This window comes from Phocoena sinus, chromosome X, assembly GCF_008692025.1.
Source record: "Phocoena sinus isolate mPhoSin1 chromosome X, mPhoSin1.pri, whole genome shotgun sequence".
Lineage (NCBI taxonomy): Eukaryota > Metazoa > Chordata > Mammalia > Artiodactyla > Phocoenidae > Phocoena > Phocoena sinus.
In genome coordinates this window covers 66,995,302-67,013,458 of record NC_045784.1, presented here as the reverse complement: position 1 = coordinate 67,013,458, position 18,157 = coordinate 66,995,302, and the positions used below count along the sequence as shown (strand labels likewise).

Genomic DNA, 18,157 nt, shown 5'->3' with positions numbered 1-18,157 from the left:
AAGCTGGTTCTTTGAGAAGATAAAAAAAATTGATAAACCATTAGCCAGACTAATAAAGAAAAAAGGGGAGAAGAATCAAATCAACAGAATTAGAAATGAAAAAGAAGAAGTAACAACTGACACTGCAGAAATACAAAAGATCATGTGAGATTACTACAAGCAACTCTATGCTAATAAAATGGACAACCTGGAAGAAATGGACAAATACTTAGAAATGCACAACCTGCCAAGACCGAATCAGGATGAAATAGAAAATATGAACAGACCAATCACAATCACTGAAATTGAAACTGTGATTAAAAATCTTCCAACAAACAAAAGCCCAGGACCAAATGGCTTTACAGGCGAATTCTATCAAACATTTAGAGAAGAGCTAAAACCTATCCTTCTCAAACTCCTCCAAAATATAGCAGAGGGAGGAACACTGCCAAACTCATTCTACGAGGCCACCATCAACCTGATACTGAAACCAGACAAAGATGTCACAAAGAAAGAAAACTACAGGCCAATATCACTGATGAACATAGATGCAAGTATCTTCAACAAAATATTACCAAACAGAATCCAACAGCTCATTAAAAGGATCATACACTATGACAATGTGGGCTTTATTCCAGGAATGCAAGGATTCTTCAGTATACACAAATCAATCAATGTGATATACCATATTAACAAATTGATGGAGAAATACAATATGATCATCTCAATAGATGCAGAGAAATCTTTCAACAAAATTCAACACCCATTTATGATAAAAAACCCTGCAGAATGTAGGCATAGAGGGAACTTTCCTCAACATAATAAAGGCCATATATGACAAACCCACAGCTAACATCATCCTCAATGGTGAAAAACTGAAAGCATTTCCACTAAAATCAGGAACAAGACAATGTTGCTCACTCTCACCACTCTTATTCAACATAGCTTTGGAAGTTTTAGCCACAGCAATCAGAATAGAAAGGAGATAAAAGTAATCCAAATCGGAAAAGAAGAAATAAAGCAGTCACTGTTTGCAGATGACATGATACTATACACAGAAAATCCTAAATATGCTACCAGAAAACTACTAGAGCTAATCAATGAATTTGGCAAAGTAGCAGGATACAAAATTAATGTACAGAAATCTCTGGCATTCCTATACACTAATGATGAAAAATCTGAAAGTGTAATCATGAAAACACTCCCATTTACCATTGCAAAAAAGAATAAAATATCTAGTAATAAACTTACCTAAGGAGACAAAAGAACTGTATGCAGACAATTATAAGACAATGATGAAAGAAATTGACAGTGATATAAGTAGATGGAGAGATATACCATGTTCTTGGATTTGAAGAATCAACATTGTGAAAATGACTCTACTACCCAAAGCAATGTGCGGATTCAATCCAATCTCTATGAAACTACCACTGGCATTTTTCACAGAACTAGAACAAAAATTTTCACAATTTGTATGAAAATACAAAATACCATGAATAGCCAAAGCAATCTTGAGAATGAAAAACGGGGTTGGAGGAATTAGGCTCCCTGACTTCTGGCTATACTACAAAGCTATAGTAATCAAGACAGTATGGTATTGGCACAAAAACAGAAATATAGATCGATGGAACAGGATAGAAAGCCCAGAAATAAATCCACACACATATGGTCACCTTATCTTTGATAAAGGAAGCAGGAATGTACAGTGGAGAAAGGACAGCCTCTTCAATAAGTGGTGCTGAGAAAACTGGACGGGGACATGTAAAAGTATGAGATTAGAGCACTCCCTAACACCATAAACAAAAATAAGCTCAAAATGGATTAAAGACCTAAATGTGAGGTTAGAGACTATCAAACTCTTAGAGGAAAGCATAGGCAGAACACTCTATGTCATAAATCATAGCAAGATCCTTTTTGACCCACCTCCTAGAGAAATGGAAATAAAAACAAAAATAAACAAATGGGACCTAATGAAACTTCAAAGCTTTTGCACAGCAAAGGAAACCATAAGCAAGACCAAAAGACAACCCTCAAATTGGGAGAAAATATTTGCAAATGAAGCAACTGACAAAGGATTAATCTCCAAAATTTACAAGCAGCTCATGCAGCTTAATAACAAAAAAACAAACAACCCAAATCAAAAATGGGCTAAAGGCCTAAATAGACATTTCTCCAAAGAAGATATACAGATTGCCAACAAACACATGAAAGAATGCTCAACATCATTAATCATTAGAGAAATGCAAATCAAACTACAATGAGATATCATCTCACACCAGTCAGAATGGCCATCATCAAAAAATCTGGAAACTATAAATGCTGGAGAGGGTGTGGAGAAAAGGGAACAGTCTTGCACTGCTGGTGGGAATGTGAATTGGTACAGCCACTATGGAGAACAGTATGGTGGTTCCTTAAAAAACTACAAATAGAACTACCATATGACCCAGCAATCCCACTAATTGGTATATACCCTGAGAAAACCATAATTCCGAAAGAGTCATGTACCAAAATGTTCATTGCAGCTCTATTTACAATAGCCAGGAGATGGAAACAAACTAAGTGCCCATCATCACATGAATGGATAAAGAAGATGTGGCACATATATACAATGGAATATTACTCAGCCATAAAAAGAATCGAAATTGAGTTATTTGTAGTGAGATGGATGGACCTAGAGTCTGTCATACAGAGTGAAGTAAGTCAGAAAGAGAAAGACAAATACCGTATGCTAATACATATATATGGAATCTAAGAAAAAAAAAATGTCATGAAGAACCTATGGGTAAGACCAGGTAAAGACACAGACCTACTAGAGATTGGACTTGAGGATTTGGGAAAGGGGAAGGGTAAGCTGTGACAAAGTGAAAGAATGGCATGGACATATATACACTACCAAAGGTAAAATAGATAGCTAGTGGGAAGCAACCGCATAGCACAGGGTGGTCAGCTCGGTGCTTTGTGACCACCTGGATGGGTGGGATAGGGAGGGTGAGAGGGAGAGAGACGCAAGAGGGAGGAGATATGGGAACATATGTATATGCATAACTGATTCACTTTGTTATAAAGCAGAAACTAACACACCATTGTAAAGTAATTATACTCCAATAAAGATGTAAAAAAAAAAGTATTACTGAAAATCATGAATACAGAGCACCAAGTCCTTTTTTTTAGTATATAACTTTGGACAAATCACTTAACCTCTTTTAATCTCAGTTTCTTCATATGTAAAATGGAGAAAAAATATGTACTTTAAAAGATTGTGAAAATAAATGAAATATGGATGCACCTGGAACATAGTAGATGCTGAACAGTTCATTACGACTATCATCACCCAGGCATATACATCAGAAATCTTAGAATTGTTTTTATTGCTTCTGCCTTCCTTATTCTACATACCATAGCAACCTCCAAGTCCTGCTGACTTTATCTTCAAAATGGCTCTCTGATACATTTCTTCCTCTGTTTCCACCGTTACAATCTATTTTCAGCTCCTCATCCTTTCTTTATGTTGCAACAGCCTCCAAAATGTTTTGATTCCCCTCTAATATTACCAAAGCGATTTTTGTAAAATACATGTCTAATAAAGCTACCCCTTCGCTTAAAATCCCTTTAGTGGCTTTTCATTTGCAGCTAACTCAGACTCAAATTCCTTAAGTTAATCTTCAATTTCTCCATATTCTGGCCCTGTCTCAAGTTTTGAATTTCATCTTTTAGCCTACATTTCCTTCAGCCACAGAGTAACTCAACTGTCAAGCATGCCTCTGTTCCTTTATTCAAAGGACATAGTAAGAGCTCAATGTTTAATTCAGACAACAAGCAGGCAGTCTGAACCACAAAACTGAATTTTACAAGTCATTAAATACAAACTTCCTGAAACTCAGTAGACTGTGATATAGAAAAAATGATATTTTTAATCTTTTTGTTAGGCTTTTCCCCACAATTTTGAGTGCTCCTTTCCCTATTTTCCATTTTCTCCACTCAGAGCTTATGTAAATTTCATATCTACAAAGCCAGAACAAAGGTTGCTCCTCTGTAAAGCTTTCCTAAATTTCTCAGAAAAATTAATCAACCCAAAAGACCTAATTAATACTTTCATTGTGGGCTTCTTCAAGTATGCTTCATATTATAGTTCAACATATGTTGTCTCTTAGAGTGTGAAGTCCTTAAGGCAGGGACCACATGAAGCCCAAACAGAATTCTAGCGTTTACCTGTTTATATAACTAATAGGAATAACCCCACCCCCCAAACACATACCCAGGGTATATATGAATGAATTAACTTGCATAAGAGCACTTGTTGTTTGATTGAGAGAGAATTGGAGAAGTATTTGTGCAGGAGAGTTGCAGGAAAATAAGTCAGAGGACTTTAGTGTTACATCAGGATTGGAAAAGGTCCCTGAACAAATCCTGTATGGAGTTTGGCTAAGGATTTTCTACTTTCCAGACCAGATGATATACTCTCACTTGATCTCTGCTAAGGCTTTGTAATGACGCCTGTATTCATAGTCATATGGCAGTCCCAAATAGGTAGCTTATGAGTTTGAAGGCTGTATTGAATGGAACAATCAGTTTTTCTATTTTCTCTGTATCGTCCCATCACAGAAAATCCCAACCAACTCTAAGCAAGCCATCAAGATTCAGCTTGAGAAAACAATAAGGTTCCTGAGTCATTGTGTCTTTCCATTTTGGTCTAGTAATATTCCATTTCTTTGTCTCCTTGTGGCATTGGTTATAAGCTGGGCTACTAGTCTCAGAGACTAGACTGAGAACAATAGAGGCTGAAGATCTAGCCCTGCTGTGTCACTATGAGTCAATAGCTGGGAAATGAAGAAGCAGTTCACTGGAAAATAGAGAACGTTTTTCTGTGTATTGAGCTCTAAGAAGATCATCTCCCAGAGCTAAATCTTTTGGTGCTTTCCAAAGTGTAAATAAAGCTCAGGCCAGTGTAGGGGAGCTCCTCAGCAAGGTCTCCAGACATAAATGGCTACTTAATGAAGGTCAGGTGCTGGGTAGTCAGTGAGTGGAATCAGTTATCTGGAAGGGTCAAAACCAAGTGGCCAGTCCAGAGCTAACATGAAGCAGGGGAGGTCAGAAGGAGGTCACTAAACTGTCATGAAGGGCCAAGGTAGGCCAGAGAAAGGAATCTCAGGGCAGGTTGTTGCAGGGTCAGCACTGACCAAAAGAAGTTTATGACCTGGACCCTGCTTTCATGCTTAAGGCTTCTATTCTTTCTTCAGAAAAGTATGAGAAATAAGGTTTACTCCTTCAGGGTGCCCTCTTTAACTAAATATCTTATCCCAGATGCCAGAGTGGACTGGGCTTTCATAGGCCATACATAGCAAGAGGTATTGGTTGCTTTAAAACAGCCTTGGTGTTTCAGATACCAGTTTTTCACCTCTTCTATTAGAAACAGAGTTTTATGTTTTATGGTCTCTGCTGAGAGAAAAATTTCTCTGTGTTTTGAATATGTGTTTTACATGAATTTCTCTTCAAAAAGCTGAAAATTATTTCTAAACGTCACATTGAACAACTTGCTGAATAACACACTTTCTTTTTATTTTCATTCTTTGTTGGGCTAAAGGAAGTGTTCATAATGATATTAAGATTCTATGATTTATATATAAATAGGCTTAACCTAAATGAAGCTTGGGATCTGGCACTCTGGCATAGAAAGATGATGTGTGACCCCATATATGAGGTTAATGTTGCCTGACTCTTGTGTTCAAGGGAATGTCAATTATCAGCGGCAGTTTGTTCAGGAATATGGTAGGGGAACTTCAGCTGGTAGAGGAGTGCATGTAAACATGTGAACAATATATACTTGATAAACTTAAAGGAAAGGAAGACAGTAGAAGAGAAAGAAATAAATTTAAAAAATAGGTAAATAAAAAGTAAGGGAATAATAAAGAAGTGAAAGGTAAAAGGAAAGAATAGGTAACTCTACCTACCTGTGCATGGCTTGGCTTTGTGATTAGCTGGGACCACCTGTTCTCTGGGTAACAAATTTGGATGGCTAAGGCCCATCTAGAAATCAGAGTACCTGAGAGAGTACCATGGGACCATACAACTTATCCCTCAACTGGTCAGGAATGTCACTGAGAGTAGAAACTACCACACATTAGACATATAGATCTAGAGATGAGTATTCTTACACCTAGTGCTCACAGAAAATTCTGGAGGGTTCTCTATGACCAGGTGTCATCCTGGAGACCAAAGCACCATGAAATGTGACAGAGGAGCTTCTGACACTGCCTTCATTATACAAGATGCATCTTTTTGCTCCTTTCAGTTTTATTGAGTTATAATTGAGATACAGTACTATATAAGTTTAAGGTGCATAGCATAATGAGCTGATATATATATTGTGAAATGATTACCATAATAAGTGTAATTAATGTCCATCATCTCATACAGATTTAAAAAGATAAAAATTGCTTTTTCCTTGTGATGAGAATTTTTATTATTTACTTTATCAAAAACTTTCAAATATACCATATAGCAAAGTTAACTATGGTCATCATGTTGTACATTACATCCCCAATACTTATTTATCTTATGACTGAAAGTTTGTACTTCTTATTCTTTTGACCATCTTTATCTAATTCCCTCATTCTCCACCTCCATCTCTGGTAACCAAATGTCTGATTACTTCTTCTATGAGTTTGGTGGGTTTTTTTTGGGGGGAGGGTGTTTGTTTTTAAAATTTTACATTTAAGTGAGATCATACAGTATTTGTCTTTCTCTGTCTGACATATTTCATTTAGCATAATGTCCTCAAGATTCATCCATGTTGGCACAAATGGCAGAATTTCCTTCTTTTTATGACTAAGTAGGATTCCACTATATATATCATGTTTCCTTTATTCGTACATCTGTTGATGGACACTTAAGTTGTTTCCATATCTTGGCTATTGGAAATAATACTGCAATGAACATAGGGGTGTAGATATTTCTTGGATAGTCATTTGGTTTCCTTCAGATATATATCCAAAAGTTGAACCAGTGGATCATATGGTAGCTCTATTTATAATTATTTTTTTGGCCACGCAGCTTGTAGGATCTTACTTCCCTGACCAGGGATGGAACCTGGGCCTGGGCAGTGAAAGTGCCAAGTCCTAACCACTGGACCACCAAGGAATTTTCTATAATTTTTTGAGGAACTTCTATGCTGTTTTCCATGTATCTATACCAATTTAGAATCCCAGTAACAGTGCACAAGGATTCCCTTATCTCCACATTCTCACCAGCATTTGTTATCTCTTGTCGTTTTGATGATAGCCATTCTAACAGTTGTGAGGTGATATCTCATTATGGTTTCAAGTTGTATTTCCCTAATGATCAGGGATACCGAGAACCTTTTCATGTAACTCTTTTCTATTTGTGTATCATCTTTGGAAAAAGTCTATTCAGGTCCTTTCACCATTTTTAATTGGATTATTCTGTTTTTCGCTATTCAGTTATATGATTTCTGTATATGTTTTGGATGGTCATCCCTTATCATGTATATGATTTGCAAATATTTTCTTTCATTTTGCAGTTTGCCTTTTCATTTTGTTAAGGGTTTTTGATGCTGTGCAGAAGCTTTTTAGTTTGGTATAGTCTCATGTGGTTCTATTTAATTTTGTTGCTTTTGCTTTACACACCAAATCCAAAAAATCTTTGCCAAGACCCATATCAAGGGACATTTTTCCTATTTTTTTTCTAAGAATTTTCTGGTTTCACATCTTACATTTAAGTCTTTAATCCATTTCAAATTAATTTTTGTGACTGATATAAGATAAGGATCTAGTTTCATACTTCTAATGTGAATATAGAATTATCTCAGCACCATTTATTGAGACTATATTTTCCCCATTGACTATTCTTGGATCCCTTGCCAAATATTAGGTTACCATATATGCATTGTTTTATTTTTGGACTCTGGATTCTGTTACATTGTTCTATGTGTCTGTTTTTATGTCAGTACTATACTGTTTTTATTACTATAACTTTATAATATAACGTGAGATAAGGAAGTGTGTTGCCTCCTACTTTATTCTTTCTTTGGATTTCCTTGGCTATTTGAGGCCCTTTGTAATTCTATATAAATTTTAGGGTTATTTTTTTATACTTCTGTAGAAAGTGCCATTGGAACCTTGATAGGGATGCATTGAATAGATTGCTTTGGTAGTGTGGACATTTAACAATATTAATTTTCCAACCTATGAACACAGGATGCCTTTCCATTTATTTGTGTCCTTTTGCTTTCTTTCACCAAAGTTTTGTAATTAGCAGTGCAGAGATCTTTCACCTCCTTAGTTAAATTTATTCCTATTTATTTTATTTTATTTGATGCTATTGTAAATTAGATCATTTTCTTTATTCCTTTTTCACATAATTTCTTGTTAGTGTATAGAAGCAATACTGATTTTTATGTTAATATTGTATCCTGCAACTATATTGAATTTGTGGATCAGATCAGTTTTTGGTGAAGTCTTTAGGATTTTCTATATATAAAATCGTGTCATCAGCAAATAGAGAAAATTTTACTTCTTCCTTTCCAATTCTCATACCTTTTATTTCTTTTTCTTGTCTGATTGCTAGCTAAGATTACCAGTAATATACTGAATAGGAGTAGTGAGAATGGACCCCCTTGTCTTGTTCCCAATCTTAAAGGGAAAAGCTTTCAAAGTTTCACCAATGAGTATTGTTACCTGTGGGCTTGGCTAATAAGACCTTTATTGTGTTGAAATACATTCCTTCTGTATTTAATTTGTTAAGAGATTTTATGATGAAAGGGTGCTCAATTTTCTTAAATTCATTTTCTGCATCTACTGAGATGATCATATGATTTTTAATTCATTAAATTCATGTAATGTATCACATTTACTTATATGCATATGTTGAACCATCTGGGATAAATCTCACTTGATAATGGTGAATGGTACTTTTAATGTACTGCTGAAATGGGTTTGCTAGTATTTTATTGAGAAAATTTCCATCTATATTCATCAAGAATATTGCTCTGTAGTATTCTTTTCTTGTAGTGTCCTTTTCCAGTTTTGATATCAGGGTAATGCTAGCCTTGTAAAGTGTGTTTGGGAGTGTTCCCTCCACTTCTATTTTTTGGAAGTGTTTGAGAAGGATTGCAGATAAATTTCTTCAAATATTGGGTAAAATTCACTAGTGAAGACTTCTGGTCCTGTGCTTTTCTGCACTGTGAGAGTTTTGATTATTGATTCTATCTCCTTACTAGTAATTTATCTGTATTTTCTATTTTTCTTGATTCAGGCTTGGTACGTTGTATGTTTCTAAGAATTTTTCCATTTCTTCTAAGTCTTCCACTCTGTTGGCATATAATCATTCATAGTAGCCTCTTATGATCTTTTGTATTTCTGTGGTATCAGTTGTAATATCTCTTCTTTAATTTATTTTTTCCATTGGGATCATGTTCCCTTTTCCTTGGTTAGTCTAGCTAAAGTCTGTACATGTTGTTTATGTTTAAAAAACACCAATTCTTACTTTTGTTAAAAAGTCTTTTCTATATTCTCCTGTTCTCTATATCATTCATTTATTCTCTAGTCTTTATTATTTTATTTCTTTTGTTAACTGTGGGCTTATTTTTTTCTTCTTTTTCTAGTTCCTTGTGGTGAAGAGTTAGGTTCTTTATTCAACATATTTCCTGTTTCTTAAGGTAAGCTTTTTTAAAAATTTAAGTATAGTCAATTGTGCAATATTATATGTTACATATGGCTAATATAGTGATTTGAAAATTTTAACAATTATGCTCCATATATAGTTATTTATGAATGTCCGATATATTCCCTATGCTGTACAATATATCCTTGTAACTTATTTTATACCTAAAAGTTCGTACCCCTTACTCCTCTCCTCCTTGTCTCTTCCCACTGGTAACCACTAGTTTGTTCTCTATATTTGTGAGTTGGCTATTTTTTTGTCATATTCACTAGCTTATTGTGTTTCTTAGATTCCATATATCAGTGATATTATACAGCATTTGGCTTTCTGTTTCTTGCCTACCTCACTTAGCATAATGCTCTCCAATTTCATTGATGTTGCTGCAAATGGTAAAATTTCATTCTTTTTTATAGCTGAGTCGTATTCCATTGTATACACATGTGACAACTTCTTTAACCATTCATCTGTCAAAGGACACTTAGGTTTCTTCTATATATTGGCAATTTTAAATAATGTGGCAACGAGCATTAGGGTGCACATATGTTTTTGAATTACTTTTTCGTGTTTTTTTTTCAGATATATACCCAGGAGTGGAATTATTATGTCATATGGTAGTTATATTTTTAGTTTTTTGAGAAACCTCCATACTGTTTTCCAAAGTGGCTAAACCAATTTACATTCCCGCCAATAGTGTACAGTGTTCCCTTTTTTTCCACATCCTTGCCAACATTTATTATTTGTGTTCTTTTTGATGACAGACATTCTGAGAGGTGTGAAGTGACATCTTATTGTGGTTTTAATTTGCATTTCCTGATGATTAGTGATGTTGAGCTTGTTTGCATGTGCCTTTTGCCCATCTGCATTTCCTCTTTGGAAATATGTTTATTCAGTTATTCTGCACATGTTTAAATCAAGTTGTTTTCTTGATGTTGAGCTGTATGAAAACCGATGTGCTAATAAAATAGACAGCCTAGAAGAAATTGATGAATTCTTAGAAAGACACTATATCCCAAAATTGAATCAAAAAGAAATATGAAAAATTACCAGTAATGAAATTGAATTAGTAATTTAAAAATTCCCAACAAACAAAAGTCCAGACCAGATGGCTTCACAGGTGAATTTTACCAAACGTTTAAAGAGTTAGCACCTATCCTTCTCAAGCTGTTTTGAAAAAATTACAGAGGAAGGAATGCTTCCAAACTTATTCTATGAAGCCAGCATCACCCTGATACCAAAACCAGACAAAGATATCCCACCAAAAAAGAAATTACAGGCCAATATCACTTATGAATATTGATGCAAAAATCTTCAACAAAATACTAGCAAACCAAAGCTAACAACACATTAAAAAGATCATACACCATGACCAAGTGGGATTTATCTCAGGCTTGCAAGGATTTTTCAATATCCAAAAATCAACCAAAGAGATACATCACATTAACAAATTGAAGAATAAAAACCATATGATCATATCAATAGATGCAGAAAAAGCTTTTGATAAAATTCAGCATCCATTTGTGATAAAATCTCTCAAGAAAGTGGGCATAGAGGGAAACTACCTCAACGTAATAAAGGCCTATATGACAAACCTACAACTAAGGTTGTATTCAAGGCTGAAAAGCTGAAAGCATTTCCTCTACAATCAAGAACAAGACAAGGATGCTCACGTCCTCCACTTTTATTTAAAAGAGTTTTGAATATTCTAGCCACAGCAATCAGAGAAGTAAAAGAAATAAAGGGAATCCAAACTGGAAAAGAAGTAAAACTGTCACTGTTTGCAGATGATGTGATACTATACATAGAAAATCCTAAAAACACCACCATAAAACTACTAGAGTTCACCAAGAAATTCAGTAAAGGTGCAGGATACAAAATTATTAAGCAGAAATCTGTTGCATCTTTACACACTAACAACAAAATATCAGAAAGAGAAATTAAGGAAATGATCCCATTTGCCATTGCCTCAACAAAGATAAAGTACCTAGGAATAAACCTACCTAAGGAGGCAAAAGAACTGTACTCCAAAAGCTATAAGATGCTGATAAAAGAAATTGAAGACAACACAAACAGATACCATGTTCTTCTCTTGGAAGAATCAATATTGTTAAAATGAACATACTACCCAAGGCAATCTACAGATTCAGTACAATCCTTGTCAAAATACCAAAGGCATTTTTCACAGAATTAGAGAAAATTATTTTAAATGTAGTATGGAAATACAAGAGAGCCAAAGCAATATTGAAAAAGAAAAATGAAGCTGGAGGAATCATGCTCCCTTTAATGTCTTTTGGTATCAGTATGCTTTGATTTCTTTATCATGTTCTTTTGTGTAATTACTACACAGTTTTCCCTTTGCTTTCTATGAGGCTTAGATAACTATCTTAAAAGTATAGCATTCTATTTTAAACTTATAACAACTTAACTTTGACAGTATTTCTAAACTTTTATACTTTTCCTCCTCCTCACATTTTCTGCAATTGATGTTATGGTTTATATATTTTTATGTGGTGTATCCAATAACTGATTACTGTAGTTATGACAACTTTTAATAAATTTTTAACCTTTAAATTATAGTAGTAAGTATATTATACACCACCATTTTCATATTACAGAATCTAATTTTGACTATATATTTACCATTACCAGGGAGTTTTATGCTACCTTCATATGTTTTTATAATAAAAATCAGAATGCTTTTATTTTCAAAGAACTCCCTTTAGCATTTCTTGTGAAGCAAGTCTAATGATGATGAACTCCCTTAGCTTTTGTTTGTTTGGGAAAGTCTTTATATTCCCTTCCTTTCTGAAGGATAGCTTTTCCAGGTATAGAATTCATGATGGGTTTTTTTGTTTGTTTCAATATTTAAAATATAATATCCCATTATCTCCTGGACTGAAGAGTTTCTTTTGAGAAATATGCCTATGGTCTATGGTGGTTCCCTTGCAAGTACCTTTTTTTAATTTTCTCTTCCTGCCTTCAAAGTTCTTTCTTTTTATTTAATATTTGAAAAATTAGCTATAATATGTCTTAGTGTAGCCCTATTTGGTTTCAACCTATTTTGGGTCTTTTAGGCCTCAGAGTTAGATGTCCATTTCTCTCCCAAGTTTGGGAAGTTTTCAGCCATTATTGTTTTAAATATACTTTTTGTCCTACTTTTTCTCTCTTTGTTGGACTCCTGTAATGTTGGTATTGTTTCTTCTGATTGTATCCTATAAGTCCCTTAAGCTTTCTTCAGTTTTTTATTATTATAATTTCTTATTTTTACTCCTCTGATTGGATAATTTCAAATGTCCTGTGTTCTAGGTCACTGATTCTTTCTTCTACATGGTTGTGTCGGCTGTTAAAGCTCTTTATTGAATTCTTCAGTTCAATCATTTCATTTTCCAGCTCTAGGTGGTTTCTTTTTTAACATCTTTATTCAGGTATAATTGTTTTACAATGGTGTGTTTGTTAGTTTCTGCTTTATAACAAAGTGAATCAGTTATACATATACATATGTTCCCATATCTCTTCCCTCTTGCATCTCCCTCCCTCACACCCTCCCTATCCCACCCCTCCAGGTGGTCACAAACCACTGAGCTGATCTCCCTGTGCTATGCAGCTGCTTCCCACTAGCTATCTACCTTACGTTTTGTAGTGTATATATGTCCATGCTTCTCTCTCACTTTGTCACAGCTCACCCTTCCCCCACCCCATATCCTCAAGTCCATTCTCTAGTAGGTCTGTGGCTTTATTCCTGTCTTACCACTAGGTACTTCATGGCATTTTTTTCCCCTTAAATTCCATATATGTGTGTTAGCATACGGTATTTGCCTTTCTCTTTCTGACTTACTTCACTCTGTATGACAGGCTCTAGGTCTATCCACCTCATTACAAATAGCTCAATTTCAATTCTTTTTATGGCTGAGTAATATTCCATTGTATATATGTGCCACATCCTCTTTATCCATTCATCCAGTGATGGACACTTAGGTTGTTTCCATGTCTGGGCTATTGTAAATATAGCTGCAATGAACATTTTGGTACATGACACTTTTCGAATTATGGTTTTCTCAGGGTATACACCCAGTGGGATTGCTGGGTCATACAGTAGTTCTACTTGTAGATTTTTAAGGAACCTCCATACTGTTCTCCATAGTGGTTGTACCAATTCACATTCACACCAGCAGTGCAAGAGTGTTCCCTTTTCTCTACACCCTCTCCAGCATTTATTGTTTCTAGATTTTCCGATGATGGCCATTCTGACCAGTGTGAGATGATATCTCATTGTAATTTTGATTTGCATTTCTCTAATGATTAATGACGTTGAGCATTCTTTCATGTGTTTGTTGCCAATCTGTATATCTTCTTTGGAGAAATGTCTATTTAGGTCTTCTGCCCATTTTTGGATTGGGTTGTTTGTTTTTATGTTATTGAGCTGCATGAGCTGCTTGTAAATTTTGGAAATTAATCCTCTGTCAGTTGCTTCATCAGCAAATATTTTCTCCCATTCTGAGGGTTGTCTTTTCTTGTTGTTTATGGCTTCCTTTGCCATGCAAAAGCTTTTAACTTCCATTAGGTCCCATTTGTTTATTTTTGTTTTTAATTCCATTCCTCTAGGAGGTGGGTAAAAAGGATCTTGCTGTGATTTATGTCATAGAGTGTTCTGCCTATGTTTTCCTCTAAGACTTTGGTAGTTTCTGGCCTTACATTTAGGTCTTTAATCCATTTTGAGCTTATTTTTGTGTATGGTGTTAGGGAGTGACCTAATCTCATACTTTTACATGTACCTGTCCAGTTTTCTCAGCACCACTTACTGAAGAGGCTGTCCTTTCTCCACTGTACATTCCTGCCTCCCTTATCAAAGATAAGGTGACCATATGTGTGTGGGTTTATCTCTGGGCTTTCTATCCTGTTCCATGGATCCATCTTTCTGTTTTTGTGCCAGTGCCATACTGTCTTGATTACTGTAGCTTTGTAGTATAGTCTGAAATTAGGGAGCCTGATTCCTCCAGCTCCATTTTTCGTTCTCAAGATCACTTTGGCTATTCGGGGACTTTTGTGTTTCCATACAAATTGTGAAATTTTTTGTTCTAGTTCTGTGAAAAATGCCAGTGGTAGTTTGATAAGGATGGCATTAAATCTGTAGATTGCTTTGGCTAGTAGAGTCATTTTCACAATGTTGATTCTTCCAATCCAAGAACATGGTGTATCTCTCCATCTATTTGTATCATCTTTAATTTCTTTCATCAGTGTCTTATAATTTTCTGCATACATGTCTTTTGTCTCCTTAGGTAGCTTTATTCCTAGATATTTTATTCTTTTTGTTGCAATGGTAAATGGGAGTGTTTTCCTGATTTCACTTTCAGATTTTTCATCATTAATATATAGGAATGCAAGAGATTTCTGTGCATTAATTTTGTATCCTGCAACTTTACCAAATTCATTGATTAGTTCTAGTAGTTTTCTGGTACCATCTTTAGGATTCTCTATGTATAGTATCATGTCATCTGCAAACAGTGACAGCTTTACTTCTTCTTTTCCGATTTGGATTCCTTTTATTTCCTTTTCTTCTCTGATTGCTGTGGCTAAAACTTCCAAAACTATGTTGAATAAGAGCGGTGAGAGTGGACAACCTTGTATCGTTCCTGATCTTAGTGGAAATGCTTTCAGTTTTTCACCATTGAGGATGAAGTTTGTTGGTGTTTTGATTGTGAGTTTTATTGATGATTTTTATTTCTTTGTTGAAGAAATTTTTATTTATTTATTTCTTGTTTTGTTTATGCATTGTTTTCTAGTTTGATTTATGTGCCTGTGTATTTTTTTAGTTACTCCTTGAAGAAGATTATTCTGAATTCTTTGTCTAACAGTTCATAGTTCTCCATTTCTTTAGGATCTTTTGGAGCTTTATTAGTTTCCTTTGATGGTGTGTGTCATGTCTAACTTAATTTTTATGATTCTTGATTCCTTACATTCGTATGTGTGCATTGAGTAAGTAGTCTCCTTTTCCAGCCTTTACAGGTTCACTTTGGCAAAGACAGTTCTTCACCAGTCAACCTGGTGGAGTTCTCAATGTGTCAGCTGGTAGTGTTCTTGGGCAGGTGGGGCTTGTTACAGGGTCTATTTTGGGGCAAGTCCACTGTGTGCACTCTGAGGTTGGAGGTGGTGGTTGCCACTTGCTGAGAACAGCTGTAAAGGAATGCTGGCTAAGTTCTCTGCCCAAGAAAGGCTGTAGGATGGACCTCAAAGGTGCTGGGTTTTCTGGTTAGGCTTCCTGTATGGTTGGGATTAGGTACTGTATTCAGAAGTAGTTTGGTTCTGAGGATTAACTTTCCTTCCCTGACAGGGCAGCAGAAAGTACCCCAAGGTCTGCACTGTTCACTGTCTGCTGACCCAAATATTGCAAGACGGTGTACTGAATTTTTTGGCCAGAGCCACCAGGTTTGCTGTATAAATGGTCACTGCTGCCAGCCAAGACCTCCACTCAAGTGTTGCTGTGTCACACACCTTCCTACATGCTCAGGGAAGGCTTTGTGTTTGGGCAGTGCCAGGAGCTACACTCAGCAGTGGTCAGGGCTATGAATTAGCTCCCCTGCCTGGGTGGAAGAGGAGAGTCAGCTCTAAGCATCTTCTCAGGTGTTATGGCAAGGCTTTCTTCATTTTTTAAAAAATTTAACCATAGTTGATTCATAATATTATATTAGTTTCATGTATACAGCAAGTGATTCAGTATTTTTACACCTTATGCTACATTAAAAGTTATTATAAGTTAGTGGCTATAATTTCCTGTGTTATACAATATATCCTGGTTGCTTGTCTATTTTATGCATAATAGTTCTTTTTAGTCCCATACCCCTATCTTGCCCCTCCCACTTCCCTCTCTTCCTTGGTAATGACTAGTTTGTTTTCTATATGTGTGAGTCTGCTTCTGTTTTGCATATACATTCATTTGTATTATTTTTTAGATTCCACATATAAGAGATATCATACAGTATTTGTCTTTCTCTGTCTGATTTATTTTACTAAGCATAATATTCTCTAATTTCATCCATGTTGCTACAAATAGCAGATGGCAGGGCTTTCTGGTTAGGTGGGGCCAGGAGCTACAATTAGCAGTGGGTGGGCCTATAAATTAGCTCTCATGACTGAGTGGAGTGGAAAACTGGATACAAGGATGACAAGGCTCTTAGTTTGTGGTCTTGACTCAATCCAACCCATGTCCCATGTTCCCTAGCCAAATGGGGCCACTGTCTTTGATCTACAGATGGTCAGCTCTACCTGTCAGGTCCTGCACTCAAGCATTTCTGAGCTATGCAGCTTCCCAGTGTTTAGGCAAGGGTTTTTAGTTGGGCAAACCTGGGACTTACACTCAGCACTGAGCAGGGTTTTGACTTAGTTTCCCTGCTTTGGGAGGAGGGGCAGACCAGGCTCCATGGTCAGTAGGGCACTTTGTTCAAGTTATCAAGTGAGGTAGAACTGTGTCCTGCTAAGTTTCCTGGTTGGATCATGCCACCATCTTGGCTCTTCAGATGAGCAATGCCACTGGTTGGGACTAATGCTTGCATGCTACGTTAAATACTTTGACTGCTGAGATCCCAGCACTGGTTGTTGCAAGTCTCTACCTCCTTCTCTGTTGCATCTGATTCCCACTGTTCAGGCCACAAAGATTCCACAATGATCCCCATGGGGCTAGACCATAGTAGGACTCCCAAGGATTGGCCCCAAAAAATAATTGTGGAGCTGGATATCCACCCTGGGCTCTCTTTTCCCACTGGGGGAACCATGGGCTCAGAAGAGACCCCTAGGTGTGGTGCTGTGCCAGCATGGGAGAGGAGCAGTGTGGTCAATGAGTAACCACTCCTCTTACTTTTTTTTTCTTTTTAATTTTATTGAAATATAATTGATTTACAATATTATGTTTAATTTCTACTGTGCAAAAAAGTGACTCAGTTATACATATATGTATTCTTTCTCACATACTTTTCCATTACGGTTTGTCACAGGATGCTGAATATAGTTCCCTGTACTATACAGTAGGACCTTGTTGTTTATCCATCCTATATATAATAGTTTGCATCTGCTAATCCCACATTCCTAATACTTCCATCCCCACCCCCTCCCTTGGCAACTACAAGTTTGTTCTCTATATCTGTGAGCCTGTTTTTGTTTCATAGATATGTTCATTTGTGTTGTATTTTAGATTCTACACATAAGTGATATCATATGGTATTTGTTTTTCTCTTTCTGACTTACTTCTCTTAGTATGATCATCTCTAGGTCCATCCAAGTTGCTGCAAAAGGCATTATTTCATTCTTTTTAATGGCTGAGTAATATTCCACTGTATGTATATGTGTGTATACATACACACATATATATGTGTCTGTATATATATACCACATTCTCTTTATCCATTTATCTGTCGATGGACCATCTTACTTTTCTAATGTGGTCTGTCTCAGTCTCTGTGTTTCAGTGTGTGTGTGGGTTCTTCAGGCTTACCCCCATGTTGTAGAATTTTCT

At 35.9% G+C, this 18,157-nt stretch overlaps 1 non-coding gene across 1 annotated transcript; it reads right to left on the bottom strand.

Annotated features, from left to right (window-relative positions):
* Positions 1–7,044: 7,044 nt before the first annotated feature.
* TRNAE-UUC lies at positions 7,045–7,116 on the bottom strand. The gene has a single exon. It is a non-coding gene; the product is annotated as a tRNA-Glu (tRNA).
* Between the last annotated feature and the right edge of the window lie 11,041 nt (positions 7,117–18,157).